At 43.2% G+C, this 13,826-nt stretch overlaps 1 protein-coding gene across 2 annotated transcripts in view; it reads left to right on the top strand.

The window, feature by feature from the left end:
• Nucleotides 1–13,826, top strand: part of s100b (S100 calcium binding protein, beta (neural)) — a 33,864-nt gene that overhangs the window by 17,912 nt on the left and 2,126 nt on the right. The gene's annotated exons all lie outside the window — the stretch shown is intronic.

Raw genomic sequence — 13,826 nt, 5'->3', positions numbered from 1 at the left:
CCAGCCTGATGGCATAGAATCTCATGTGATCCTTAGCTGAGTTACGTTTCAGAGTAACACACACAAAATGCTGGAGGACTTAGCAGGCCAGAGAGCATCTATGGAGAGGAATAAACGAGGACCAAGACCCTTCATCAGGACAGGAAGGGAAGAGGAAAGAAGGTTGGGGGGAGGAGGAGGAGGAGTACAAGCTGGCTGGTAATAGATAAAACCTGATGAAGGAGAAGGTGGGTGGGTGGAGGTTAGCTGTTAGTTTTCAGCTGCCCCTGCATGCTTGCAGATACAGATGTAATTTGAAGACAAATGTAAAGCACAGCACAGGCCGTCCCTACGTGCTGATTCCCATTATGACAGATATCACATTTCAGATTCAGATTTATTTATCACAAGTACATCAAAGCATACAGTGAAGCATGTCATTTGCGTTAACAACCAATATAGCAACCAAGGATTGTACTGGGGCAGCCACATAGCACGTCCATAATGCTCAACACAGAACACAACGAAATACAGCACACCAAGCAAAAAGGCAGCAACGTGTTTTAGGGGCTTACATGTTTTTTGAGCTGTTGATGATTCAAACAGTTTGCAAGTTGGAAATATGGCTGTGGAATGAGTTCCCACCCAGCGAGAGATGCCTGCAGCCCACAGGAGCGGTAAGTTCCTCCAACCGATCTCCAAAATCCTCAGGCTGTTCTTGGGTCATGCTTAGGTAAACTGGAGGATGTGTATAAGGACATTTAAAGATCTTTATATTGCTTCTAATTAATCTGATTTCTGTGAATTTGATGGAGCAATGAAAAGGGACCAACATTTATCTAACTTCCACTGTACTTAAGGTTATAGTTCTCTGGATGAATAAAGGGTATTTAATTAGTAGTGTAACTCTGTGCTGCAGCATAAGTGGGGTGTACCCATATCACTGGGAGAAAGAAATATCTTGCAGTTACACCTATGACATTTCAAAAACACAAGAAATTTTGCAGATACTAAAAATCCAGAGGAACACATACAAAATGTAGGAGGAACTCAGCAGAACAGGCAACATCCATGATGCTCCAAATGCTTCAGGTGTTTGAGGCCCAGCACAGCCCAGCAAGCCCCTAGGATTCATCTTTGAAGTTATCTAATGCCTTTCCCATAGTAATTTGTGCTAGAATTTCACTGCTGCCACCCTGAACTCTCAAGCTACAACATCCTTCTCCACAGTGAATTTTAGACCTCACTTTTGGCTCTATGTACCACCTTAATGTTCCATAGCAACAACTCAAAATAAGTAACAGCAGATTTTAGTGGTTCTTCTCATCCTATAGAGCCAAAATCCTATTGAAGACAACACAGTTACATAGTGGTTAGCACAAGCACTTTATGGAGCCAGCCAGTGATCTACGATTGGGGCTCCAGTTCCCACCGTTCATGCTGACCATCAGGTTGCTTTCTATGCTAATCCCATTCTTCAGTATTTTAGTCCAGTTTAAGTGCTCATCGAAATAGATCTCAAATGTCCTGAGAGTCTCTGCCTCCACCATCTACTCAGGCAGTGCATTACAGATTCCAACAACCCTCAGAGTAGTAAAATTTTTCCTTAACTTCTCCCTAAATCTCACAGCCATGATCTTAAGCTAGACTGACTAGTTCTATTAATTTATGCTATTGGGAAGAAAGTCTCAACATCTATGCCATCCATGCCCCATATAATGTTGTACATATGAATCTAGCACCCCCTTCCGTCCCAGCCTCCCCACCTCCAAGGAAACAAATCCAGTTGTTGGAACTGGAGATGCTATTTCCATAAAGTTCTATGGAAGTGAAGAATGAGGTGAAAATCTTATGGTTACCACCCTTTTTAATAGTTCATCACAGTACAGTTAGATGGGGTCAGCAAAAAATCTAACAAGAAATAAGTATGGAAAGTAACAAAAGACTGGACCTCGTGTTCTCCCCTTGTACAGCAAGCTAGTTTAGGCTGGACAGATAAGGAGTCTCCTCAAACAGGAATTGTCTGTGAACAAGAAGGACATTCTTGCTTTACACTGCCTTGACACTTCAGGCTGACAGACAAACTTAAAAATCTAATCAATAAATTAAACAGATGATTATACAAACATACACTGAAGCGAGGATAAAAAGTGAAAGTAAAAGGAAAAAAATTCAACTTGAATAGCAGTAAAACCCTAATTTAATGCAAACTATTCAGTCTCCACTCACAGCTGAAATGTTCAATGTCAAGTGATATGGTACACACTATCTGCTGCCTGAGAGAGTGCTGGAGGCAGAGACTCTCAAGAAATATCTGGGCAACCGCCTGAATTACCATTGCACTGAAAGCCATGCGTCAAGTGCTGGTAAACTGTTAAATTAGTATTACTGTCACAGGTACCTAGGTGCAATGAAAAAACATTTTTCTACATGTTTTCCAAACAGATCAATTCATTATAATGGTGCACCGAGGTAGTACACTGTAAAACAATAATGGAATAAAGTGTTAGTGCAGTTGTTGGGTCTGAAGATGTGATAGGCAGTGCACGCAGACAATAGTGTGCAAGATTGGGAGCTCAAGATTCTATTTTATCATACTAGAGGACCTGTGAAAGGTCTTATGATAGCAGAATGGAAGCTGTTCTTGAGCCTGGTAGTATGTGCATTCAGATTTTTATATCTTCTGCCCAACTGAGGCGTGAGAAGAGAGAATGTACGAGTGGAGAGAATGTTCGGGTGGTTGTGGGGTCTTAAATTATGTTAGCTGTTTTAAAAGGGGTTAGTGTAGAGATTGGTACAGTCATAATGGGCCGAAGGGTCTGTTTCTGTGCTCATGAATCCATGACCCTATAAAATGCTGGTGAATTTCCATTGCACTTACTCCACCCTTTCTACAGCATGGTGCTGTAGTATTCTCTGCCTTGTCAAATGAAAGAAAACTTCCTGTACACTTTCAGAACTATTTTATCAATCTGTCCCATACCCTCTCTATGATTCTTCGCCTAGTACACCAAGATCTTTCTGTTCCTTGGGGGATTCCAGGGTCCTATTGTTCATTCTCTGTATCCAAATCATATTGGTCATCCCAAAATGTGCATTGCTGAACAACCAGCTGATGTGTTCACTGATATCTTTAATCTCTCACTTCAACAGTCTGAGCCACCAACCTGCTTTGAGCAGACTTCATCTATATTTCTGCCTAAGAAGAATGTGGCAACCTGCCTCAATGACTATCGTCCAGTAGCACCTACATTGACAGTGATGAAGTGTTTTCAAAGGTTGGTGATTAAATATATCAATTCCTGCTTCAGAAGTGACTTTGATCTGCTCAAATTTGTCATCTGACACAACACGTCCACAGCAGATGCGATTTCATTGGCTCTTCACTCAACCCTGAAATATTTGGACAGCTAAGACACATGAAGCAGGACTCTGCTATCAACTACAGTTTGACATTCAATACTGTCATCCCCTCAAATCTAATCAGTAAGCTTCAGGACCTTGGGCTCAATACCTCCTTGTGCAATTCGATCCTTGCTTTCCTCACCTGCAGACCCCAATCAGTGTGGATTCACAATAAAATCTTCACGACAATCTCCATCAGCAAAGGTCACTTCATATTTACGACTGTGTGGCTAAGCACAGCTTCAATGCCATATTCCGGATAGCTGATGACACCACTGTCCTGGGTTGAATCAAAAGTGGTGAGGAATAGGCATATAGGAAGAAGATTGAAAATCTGACTCAATGGTGCCACAACAACAACCTCTTACTCAATGTCAATAACACCAAGGAGCTGATTATTGACTTCAGGAGAAGAAAAACAGAGGTCCATGAGCCAGTCAGCATTGGAGGACCACAGGAGAAGAAGGTCAGCAACTGTAAATTTCTCAGTGTTATCATTTCAGAGGATCTGTCCTGGGCGGAGCATACGATGAAAGCATGACAGCACCTCTACTTCCTTAATAGGTTGCGAAGAATTGGCATGATAGCTAAAACTTTGACAAACTTCTATAGATGTGTTGTGGAGAGTATAGTGACTGGTTGCATCACAGCCTGGTACGGAAACACCAATACCCTTGAATGGAAAATCCTACAAAATGTAGTGGATGCTTCCCAGTCTATCACAGGCAAAGCCCCCCCTCCACCGTTGAGTACATCTATACAGAGCACTGTTACAGGAAAGCAGCATTTATTATCAAAGACCAATCCATTCTTTTCCTTAAGACTCATAACTACTCCCTCTGACACTCCATCAATTACCAAGCTGCAGTCCTAAAGATTAGATCCAGCACCGTTCATATTCCATTAGTCCGTAAGGTACATTCCGGTGGACTATCTACATACTGGCACAAAAAGCTCTCCTGCATGCACTTCAAAGATCCACCTACCCCTTTAAGCCTGTTGCACTGTGATGATCCCAGTTAACATTGGGGAAGGCGAAATCTCTTACTACTATTCCCTCATTCTCTGTAATTTGCTTAGAAACCTACTGCTCGATTTCCCCCAGTTGGAGGTGCGTACCACACCCTGCAAAGTTCAAAGTAAATTCATTATCAAAGTAGATATATGTCACCAAATACCACCCTGAGATTCATTTTCTAGTGGGCATGCACAATAAATCCATAATAGAATAATAACCATAGTAGAATCAATGAAAGACCATTCAAACAGCATGCAAAAGATAACAAACTGTGCAAATTCAAAAATAAAGAAATAATAATAATAATTAATTAATGAACAATAAATATCAAGATCCTGAGATAAAGAGTCCTTGAAAATGAGTGCATAGGTTGTGGGAACATTTCAATGATGGGGCAAGTGAAGTTGAGTGAAGTTTCAAGGGTTTCAAAGGTACATTTATTGTCAGAGAAATGTATACAATATACATCCTGAAATGCTTTTTCTTCACAACCATCCACAAAAACAGAGGAGCGCCCCCAAAGAACGAATGACAGTTAAATGTTAGAACCCCAAAGTTTCTCCCAGCTCCCCTCCCTCCTGCACATAAGCGGCAGCAAGCAATGATCCCCCTCCCCCCACCAGCAAAAGAAACCATCGGCACCCACCACCGAGCACTCACACGTGCAGCAAAGCAACAGCAAAGACACAGACTCGCAGTACTCCAAAGACTACTCGTTCACCCGGTTTTCGACGTACCACAGGCTCTCTCTCTCTCTCTCTCTCTCTCTCTCCCTAATAAGGGAGAAAGAGGTGTCTCCATTCCACAGCGAGAGGGGAGACATAATAAACGAATCGCTGGTTTACGATATTAAAAGTCTGCTGCATCGCTTTTTCTGAGCTCTGTGCCCAAAGATCTCAGGTCTCTCGGCACACAGCCAGAGATCTTCCAACCCCCATGACATACCGATCTGCTGCTGGGGCACCGACCTTCGATCCACCCATCTCCAGAGCCACGAGATCTTGGACCTCCAAAGGCGAGCTGAGCTCTTAGGCCCCATCCTTGGCATGTCGAATAACGGCCAGTTATGAAACCCCGAGAGTGGGTCCCATTCCAGCAAAGAACCGAAGTCTGCATGTAACTCCCGGTCAGGGTACTCAAAAGAACCCTGAAAGGGAAAAACAGTGATATTAAAGATAGAAATAAAGCTGTTTCCGAAGATGCAAGCAAAGGAGTCACCGTTTAGGGCCACCATGACTAAGCTCCGCCCTCTTCTAGTTATTCCCTTTTCTTCAAGATCCTGATGCTAGCGGGGTAATAACTGTTCCTAAACCCAGTGGTGTAAGTCCTGAGGCTCCTGTAACTTCTCCATTATGGCTGGAGCGAGACGAGAGCCTGATGATGGGAACTGCTTTTCAGTGACCGTGATCTGTGTAGATGTGCTCAGTGGTGGGGAAGATTTTGCCCATGATGGATGGGGCCATATCCACTAGTTTTTGTATGATTGGTGTTTCCATACCAGGCTGTGATGCAGCCAATTAATATACTCTCCGCTACACATCTATAGAAGTTTGTCAGAGTTTTAGTTGTCATGCCAAATCTCTTCAGAAACTACTAAGGAAGTAGAGGTGCTGCCAAGCTTTCTTTGTAATTGTACTTACGTTCTGGGCCCAGGACATGTCCTCATGAATAATAACCCCAAGGAATTTAAAGTTGCTGATCTTCTTCACCTCTGTTCCTTTGATAAGGACTGGCTCAACTCCCTCCTATCTGCTGATTTGTCACCACCTTTGATTTGACCTACGACAGTGGTGTTGTCAGCACACTCAAATAGGGCATTGGAGCTGTCCTCTTAAGTGTAAATCGAGTAGAGCAGGGGGCTAACCACACAGCCTTGTAGTGCACCTGTGTTGATGAAGATTGTGGGGAAAATGTTGCCAATCTGATCTGACTGGCGTCTGCAAGTGAGGAAATCGAGGATCCAAGTGCACAAGGAGGTGTTGAGGCCAAGGTCTGGAAGTTTATTGATGAGTTTTGAGGGGTCGATGATATTGAATGCTGAGCAGTAGTCGATAAAGAGCATCTTGATGTACGCATCTCTACTGACCAGATGTTCCAGGGTTGAGTGGACATGGCATCTGCTGTGGACCTGTTGCTCCAGTAGGCAAATTAGAGTGGATCTAAGTCATTTAATAGGCAGGAGTTGATATATTTCATGACAAACTTCTCAAAACACTTCATCACTGTGGATACAAGTAGAAGGCATTGAGCTCATCTGGAAGTGAACCTCTGTTGTGGCAGGGATTGAATACTATCACCTCTTGATCATAGTCAGCTGCTGGTCGTATGTAGATTACAGTCAGGATTATGAGGGAGAACTCCCTCAAGTAAAGCAGATGAAATGTTACCATTAGGTGTTCAAAATCAGGGGACACAAGTTTGACAAAACCACCACATTAGAGCACAGAGAGCTGAGATCTTGAATTGAATTGAATTGAATTTTGGTTTATTATCATTTAGAAACCACAACTGCAATGCATTTAAAAATGAAACAACGTTCCTCCAGAATGATATCACAAAAGCACATGTCAAAACAGACTACACCAGAAAATCCACATAACATTTGGCAATCCCCAAATCCAGAGTCCGGAGAGGCTGCTGTGTATTAATATCACGCTACCATCTTAGCGCGTTCCCCAGAAAGGAGCTCCAAATCCACCAGAAAAAACAAGACCAAAAACTAAAGCTACAAGACCTGCACAAAACCACATAGTTACAACATATAGATACAACAGTGCAAACAATACTATAATTCAGGGGTGTCAAACTCATTTTAGGTCACGGGCCGGATTGAGCAAAATGCAGCTTCATGCGGGCCGGATCAGTCGGACGCGTGCGAACGCAGCTTTCGTTGCCTCCGTTTTTTCAGCCTGCTCTCATGTGTCTCAGTCTCTGCTATAACTACAAAGTGTTTCACTTTACAAATTCCGTTTCTTATGAAGAAGACTGCCGAGCAAGACTGCCGAATAAACACTAAAAACCCTGAAAACCTGGTACCTGAATAAACTCAGCATTAGCCATATCATATGCCATAGGCGCTTTGATTACTGGGGCCAGCTTTAATAGTAATTAGATATTATCTCGCGGGCCAAAGATAATTCCACCGCGGGCCGGATTTGGCCCGCGGGCCTTGAGTTTGACATATATGCTATAATTGATAAAAAAAAACAGACCATGGGCACAGTAAAAATAGTCCAAAGATGTTAAAAGACTGTAAGTTTGAAAACAACCACCACACAGTTTCCACAAGTCCTCAGGGTCCCGATAGACTCGTCAACCCACGCAGGTGGCAGAAGGGAATACCCCCGCTATGGACTTCCACGGCGCCGCTGGACTCAGCCTCGCAGACGCAACACACAGTGAAAGTGCTCCAACCGCAGCAGACTCTGACTCCGTCGAACCTCCAAGCCTCCGACCGTCCCCTCCGGCACAGCCTCTCCGAGCACCATCCTCTGCCGAGCGCACTACGACGCCCCCGCCACTGGCCACTCATGAAACTCACGTCTCCGCCTTTTACCTTTTCCACCTCAGCAGTTCAGTCCATTCTGTACATCAAGAAGCCTTCAATTCTAGTTGTCATATCTGGCATGCTTGGAGAAAGCTACATCTTTCTCAGACATAGGAGACAATGATCTCTCATTACACTCCGATACAGTAATCTTGCCCTCAGGTCCTCAGTTTTGTTCCCCAGTGACTGTACATTTGCTAACAAGACGCTGGATAGAAGGGGCCTTATCCCTTTGCATTTTAACCTGGCTTGGAGAACACCACCCCACCCCCCCCATCTCATTTCCAGCCATGGCAATGAACTTTCATCCAATTAAAGGTGCTGTACCTCTTAGATAGGTACAGGAAGCTTAGAGAAATAGAGGGCTATGTGGTAGGGAAATTCTAGGCATTTTTTAGAGTAGGTTACATGATCAGTACAACATTGTGGGCCAAAGGGTCTGTAGATTTCTATGTTCTATGATCTATGTTCTAACATTCCATTGATTTAAAAGTACATTGCTTCTAAATCAATGGAAATTTTATGGGTAATTACATGCTGCAGATTGCAGTGAGAATAATTCAAAAGAGGCATATCTAAAAGTATTGTATGTAGCCGGCAGAATGTCACCATGGTTTACCGGTGCCATCTTGCTAAAGGAACCCGCCCACAGCAAACTGATGGTAATTTCAATGCCATCTCCTCTGTTACATCCCCTCATTCCCCACACCATTCACACCTGAAGATTCTGTATCCTGGGACTGAGTTGGCAGTCCTGCCCTTCCTTTATCCCCATCTCTGTGATACCAACATGACTTTTGTATTTATTTAGAGATACAGCATGCTGACAGTTCCTTCCAGCCCAACGAGCCTGCACCACCCTTTTGAGGCGCCATCATGACAAGATTTTTGCACCAATCTTTTTGGTGATTGCTCATCATTTTGGGCATCTGAAACCTGGCAGAGCCCATCCTTCTCCAGGTTTTACTACTAACCTGTATTCCTGTAGAATGCCTTTGAAGTTGGAATGCATTGGGAATATCTTTGGAACACCAGGAGGAAACCCACACGGTCACAGGAGAACATATAAACTCCATACAGACAGCATTTAACCTCAGTCACTGGTGCTGCAATAGCGTTACTCTAGCTATGCCACCCGTATCCTTTTGACCATCATATTCTATTGTATTAATCAGTGCCTCACATGTCGGGCTCTTAAATAAATGTAATCTAGCCTTCCATGATTTCATCTCTGCTCTCTGGACTAAATGAGCTTCCCTGCTACCACTGTCCATCCCTAGCTCCTATTGTACTGCTCTATGTCCTACTCCCCTACCTCCTGGACTATGGAGTAACGTTTCCTTATCTGGTTCTTCATCCACCTCACTGCATCTCACTTCCTTACCAAATTAACCTAAACCCACACCCACAACGCTGCCTCACCCCTGCAAGGTTTTCCGGCCCGTTCTGGAGAAGGTCAGCACAGTATATTATAAGGGACTCAGACACAGAGAGGACTGGCTCAGAGTGAAACTGCTGCCGATGAGCAAGCTGGCACTTCACAATAAAGAGCAAGGTGACTGAGCAGTGGAATCATTCAGTTCTCGCACAGCACTAAATAAAAGTCATGACTATCCTAATTAGGACCATTCATCTACCGCACTTTTTAACTAAAGGTGACATGTACCCGAAATTATGATTACACATTGTCCAAAAGATAGCTAATATGTAATACACCTAGCAACCTCTACTTTCAAATGGAATGTACAACTCCTCTGTTCCGATATTGAAACAGTCTCAATGGTTGTGAAGTGGCTGGAATGCTTGATGTCGGCTGCATCTCATTCAGTAACCATTGGCAACTCTCCGTCGTGTTGCACAAGATCCCATTTTCAATGTTTTTTTATTTGCAGCAGCCCCCCTGTTGAATTCCTAACTTTTTTTGTATAATTGAGGGAGATGGAAAAGTCTGAGGAGAATATTTTAAACGACTGGCGAAGCTACCGAGCTCTGTGTAAGAAGGCTGGCAGCAGGTGTTTGGTTCAAGCCAAAAGACCAAGTTGGTTCCCTTGCAGCTCTAATCGTGGGCAACCGTTATTCTACATGCGCACAGTCTGCCCTGAACTCTATATTTAGAGCCCTTCACAAACAGCAAAAATGAGAACATTTAATCCTATCATTCAGCACTAACTTCACATCTGGAAGGCAGAAGTGAAAGCTTAAGAGTAGCAGCGCACAGTGTCGCATTAACCCGCTGTAACACCAATCAGTAGTCTATTTATACATCCACGTTCACAGAGACGTGTCCTTATGACACATATTTCTCATTTAGGATAACCCAGGCTTGAAATCAATCAGCCCTCAGACTCTGGGGATATTCCTGCAGCTGCTGCATCAAATAAATTGCTTTTCTCCAGCTTGTCCCATGACCCTGCAAATTGTTACCGAGCTAGATGCAGGGCATGTAGAGGATGTAAGCTCCACAACCCATTCCAGAGCAACTTAAGCTAAAGTGTTGCTGGGAGAAGCAATTTGCTTGAAAGACCTCTTCAGGTGGGCAAAGGTTGAAAGGAAGACTGCCAAGGGAACAAAGCAGGGTTCCTCTCCACTGCAATTTCTCTGGTCGTCAGTACATTCGACTCTCACCCCCCTGGCACTGACTCCCATCCTGGCAATATCTCTGGCTCTACCTAGTGATGCTTTTACCGTGCACTCATAGCAGGCCACTCCTAAAACTCACTCCCTGCACTTAGACACAAACAGTTCCTGGGAATATTCTGATCTTTTCAGGATCCAACATTCAAGATTCTTCAGTACACAAATGTAAAGGAGAGCGAAACGATTGTTACTCTGGATCTGATGCAGGATAAAAAAATGCAATGTGCATAACAAACAATATAAATATAAAAGCAATCCTATAAAACTCAATGTACAAATAACTGTTGAGTATGCCCATACGTAGAGTAACATAAAATTAGCTTCTAGACATAGACTGATGGTCTGTCCATAAAGTGATGCTGGGTGCAGGAGTATCTGAACATAAGGTGACCCTGTCAGGATATTGTAAAGTGAAGGAGGAGCTCTTCTTGGTAGCTGCAGGACATATGAAATCAGTAGGACGTTGACTGTGTCAGTGTAGGTATGAGGTGCGGAGTATGAGCAGATAGTGTCAGTGCGGGGGGGGGGGGGCTGGGGATGAAGGGTGCAGAGGGGCTGTGGAGAAGAGTGGCCAATGTGGACATAGTGGTGGTGTGGATAGAGTGCAGTGATAGTCAACAGAACATTGACTTACAGAGTGGAGCGAGTGTACACCAAAGTCAAAATGAAATCCCCCCGAGATTGTTAACAAATTCTATAGCCCATAAGTCCTGCTAAACAAAGGACTCCTCCTCCTTCTCAGTCCTGAACATCATCTCACACCATTTGCTTCCACAGATGCTGCCAGACCTGCTGAGTTTTGAAACCAGTCAGAATACTCTCCATCATATATCTATAGAGATTTGCAAGTCTTTGGTGACACACAAGATCTCCTCATGCCTTCTTCATGATTGCATCCATGTGTGTCACTGCTTTTGTTGTTTCCCTGTTAATGCTGGGCCCAGAATGCTGGCCTGCTCCAGCATTAACAGGGCAACAAGAGGGGATACGCATACTAAATGCTGGAGGAACTCAGAAGGTCAGGAGTGGAACAAATACTCATATTTCAGGCCGTGAACCTGTATTAGATTAGGGGAGAGAAGATCCGGGGCTGGCTGGAGGAAGGGTGTAGTAATGGCCAAAGGAAACCTGATTCTGTGACGCCATTGTGAAAGTGAATGCTCAAACAGGGGACAGAGCCTCATAAAACAGAAAGAGATTTCAATGGCCCAGTGGTTAAATTACTGGAGGATGGTAATATTGCTTTGGTAACGTGCATCAACTCCTTCCAAAATTTAATCTGGATAAAAAGCTAATCTGAAATGCACAAAACCAATGGATTGTCATAAAAATCCATCTCGTTCATTGAAAAGAAAACTTGTAGCTGAAAGTCCATCAGCTGATCTGATACCTGTTGAGAACTGATTCTTAACACCTCTCTGATGTACAGTAGTTTCTCAGGCCGTTCCGTTATATTTTAATTGGGGTTGAAAAATAAATTACGGGCTTGCCGGTGGGGGGAGAAAAGCAGAGGCAATGAAAGAAATAAAAAACACAAAATGCTGGCAGAACTCAGCAGGCCAGACAGCATCTATGGGAGGAGGTAAGATGCTGTCTGGCCTGCTGAGTTCTGCCAGCATTTTGTGTTTTTTTATTTGTTTCCAGCATCTGCAGATTCACTCATGTTGGCAATGAAAGAAACTGAGTTTGAAAAATAACACATTCAACAGCAGTTATGATGTCCAACAGGAATCAGAAATCAGATGACATTTTGTAAAAGTGGTTTTAACTTGATGTACAGTACTGTTCAAAAAGTGTTTGGCACATACAGTGAGTGGCATGCAAAAATTTTGGCACCCCTGGTCAAAATTTCTGTTACTGTGAATAGTTAAATGAATAGAAGATGAACTTTTAAAGCAAGATTAGTGTATTATTTTTGTTTTGTACAATTTTAGAGTGAAAAAAAGGAAAGGAGCACCATGCAAAAGTTTGGGTACCCCAAGAGATTTGAGCTCTCAGATAACTTTTACCAGTCTCAGAACATAATTAGCTTGTTAGGGCTATGGCTTGTTCACAATCATCATTAGGAAAGGCCAAGTGATGCAAATTTCAAAGCTTTATAAATACCCTGACTCCTCAAACCTTGTCCCAACAATCAGCAGCCATGGGCTCCTCTAAGCAGCTGCCTAGCACCCTGAAAATTAAAATAAATGATGCCCACAAAGCAGGAGAAGGCTATAAGAAGGTAGCAAAGTGTTTTCAGGTGGCCATTTCCTCAGTTCATAATGTAATTAAGAAATGGCAGTTAACAGGAACGGTGCAGGTCAATTTGAGGTCTGGAAGACCAAGAAAACTTTCAGAGGGAACTGCTCATAGGATTGCTAGAAAGGCAAATCAAAACCCCTGTTTGATTACAAAAGACCTTCAGGAAGATTTAGCAGACTCTGGAGTGGTGGTGCACTGTTCTACTGTGCAGTGACACCTGCACAAATATAACCTTCATGGAATAGTCATCAGAAGAAAACCCTTCCTGCGTCCTCATCACAAAATTCAGTGTCAGAAGTCTGCAAAGGAACATCTAAACAAGCCTGATGCATTTTGGAAACAAGTCCTGTGGAGTTAAAATAGAACTTTTTGGCTGCAATGAGCAAAGGTATGTTTGGAGAAAAAAGGGTGCAGAATTTCATGAAATTAAACCTCTCCAACTGTTAAGCATGGGGGTGGATTGATCATGCTTTGGCTTGTGTTGCAGCTAATGGCACGGGGAACATTTCACTGGTAAAGGGAAGAATGAATTCAATTAAATACCAGCAAATTCTAGAAGCAAACATCTCACTGTCTGTAAAAAAGCTGAAGATGAAAAGAGGTTGACTTCTACAACAGAATAATGATCCTAAACACACCTCAAACTCCACAATAGACTACCTCAAGAGGCGCAAGCTAACGGTTTTGCCTTGGCCCTCACAGTCCCCCAACCTAAACATCATCGAAAATCTGTGGATTGACCTCAAAAGAGCAGTGCATGCAAGATGGCCCAAGAATCTCACAGAACCAGAAGCCTTTTGCAAGGTAGAATGGGCGAAAATCCCCCAAACAAGAATTGAAAGACTCTTAGCTGGTTACAGAATGCGTTTACAAGCTGTGATACTTGCCAAAGGGGGTGTTACTAAGTACTGACCATGCAGGGTGCCCAAACTTTTGCTTCGGGCCCTTTTCCTTTTTTGTTATTTTGAAACTGTAAAAGATGGAAATAAAAAAGTA

Source organism: Hemitrygon akajei, chromosome 5 (assembly GCF_048418815.1).
Source record: "Hemitrygon akajei chromosome 5, sHemAka1.3, whole genome shotgun sequence".
Lineage (NCBI taxonomy): Eukaryota > Metazoa > Chordata > Chondrichthyes > Myliobatiformes > Dasyatidae > Hemitrygon > Hemitrygon akajei.
Note: the sequence above shows the minus strand (reverse complement) of the source record. Positions and strands in the feature narration are given on the sequence as shown.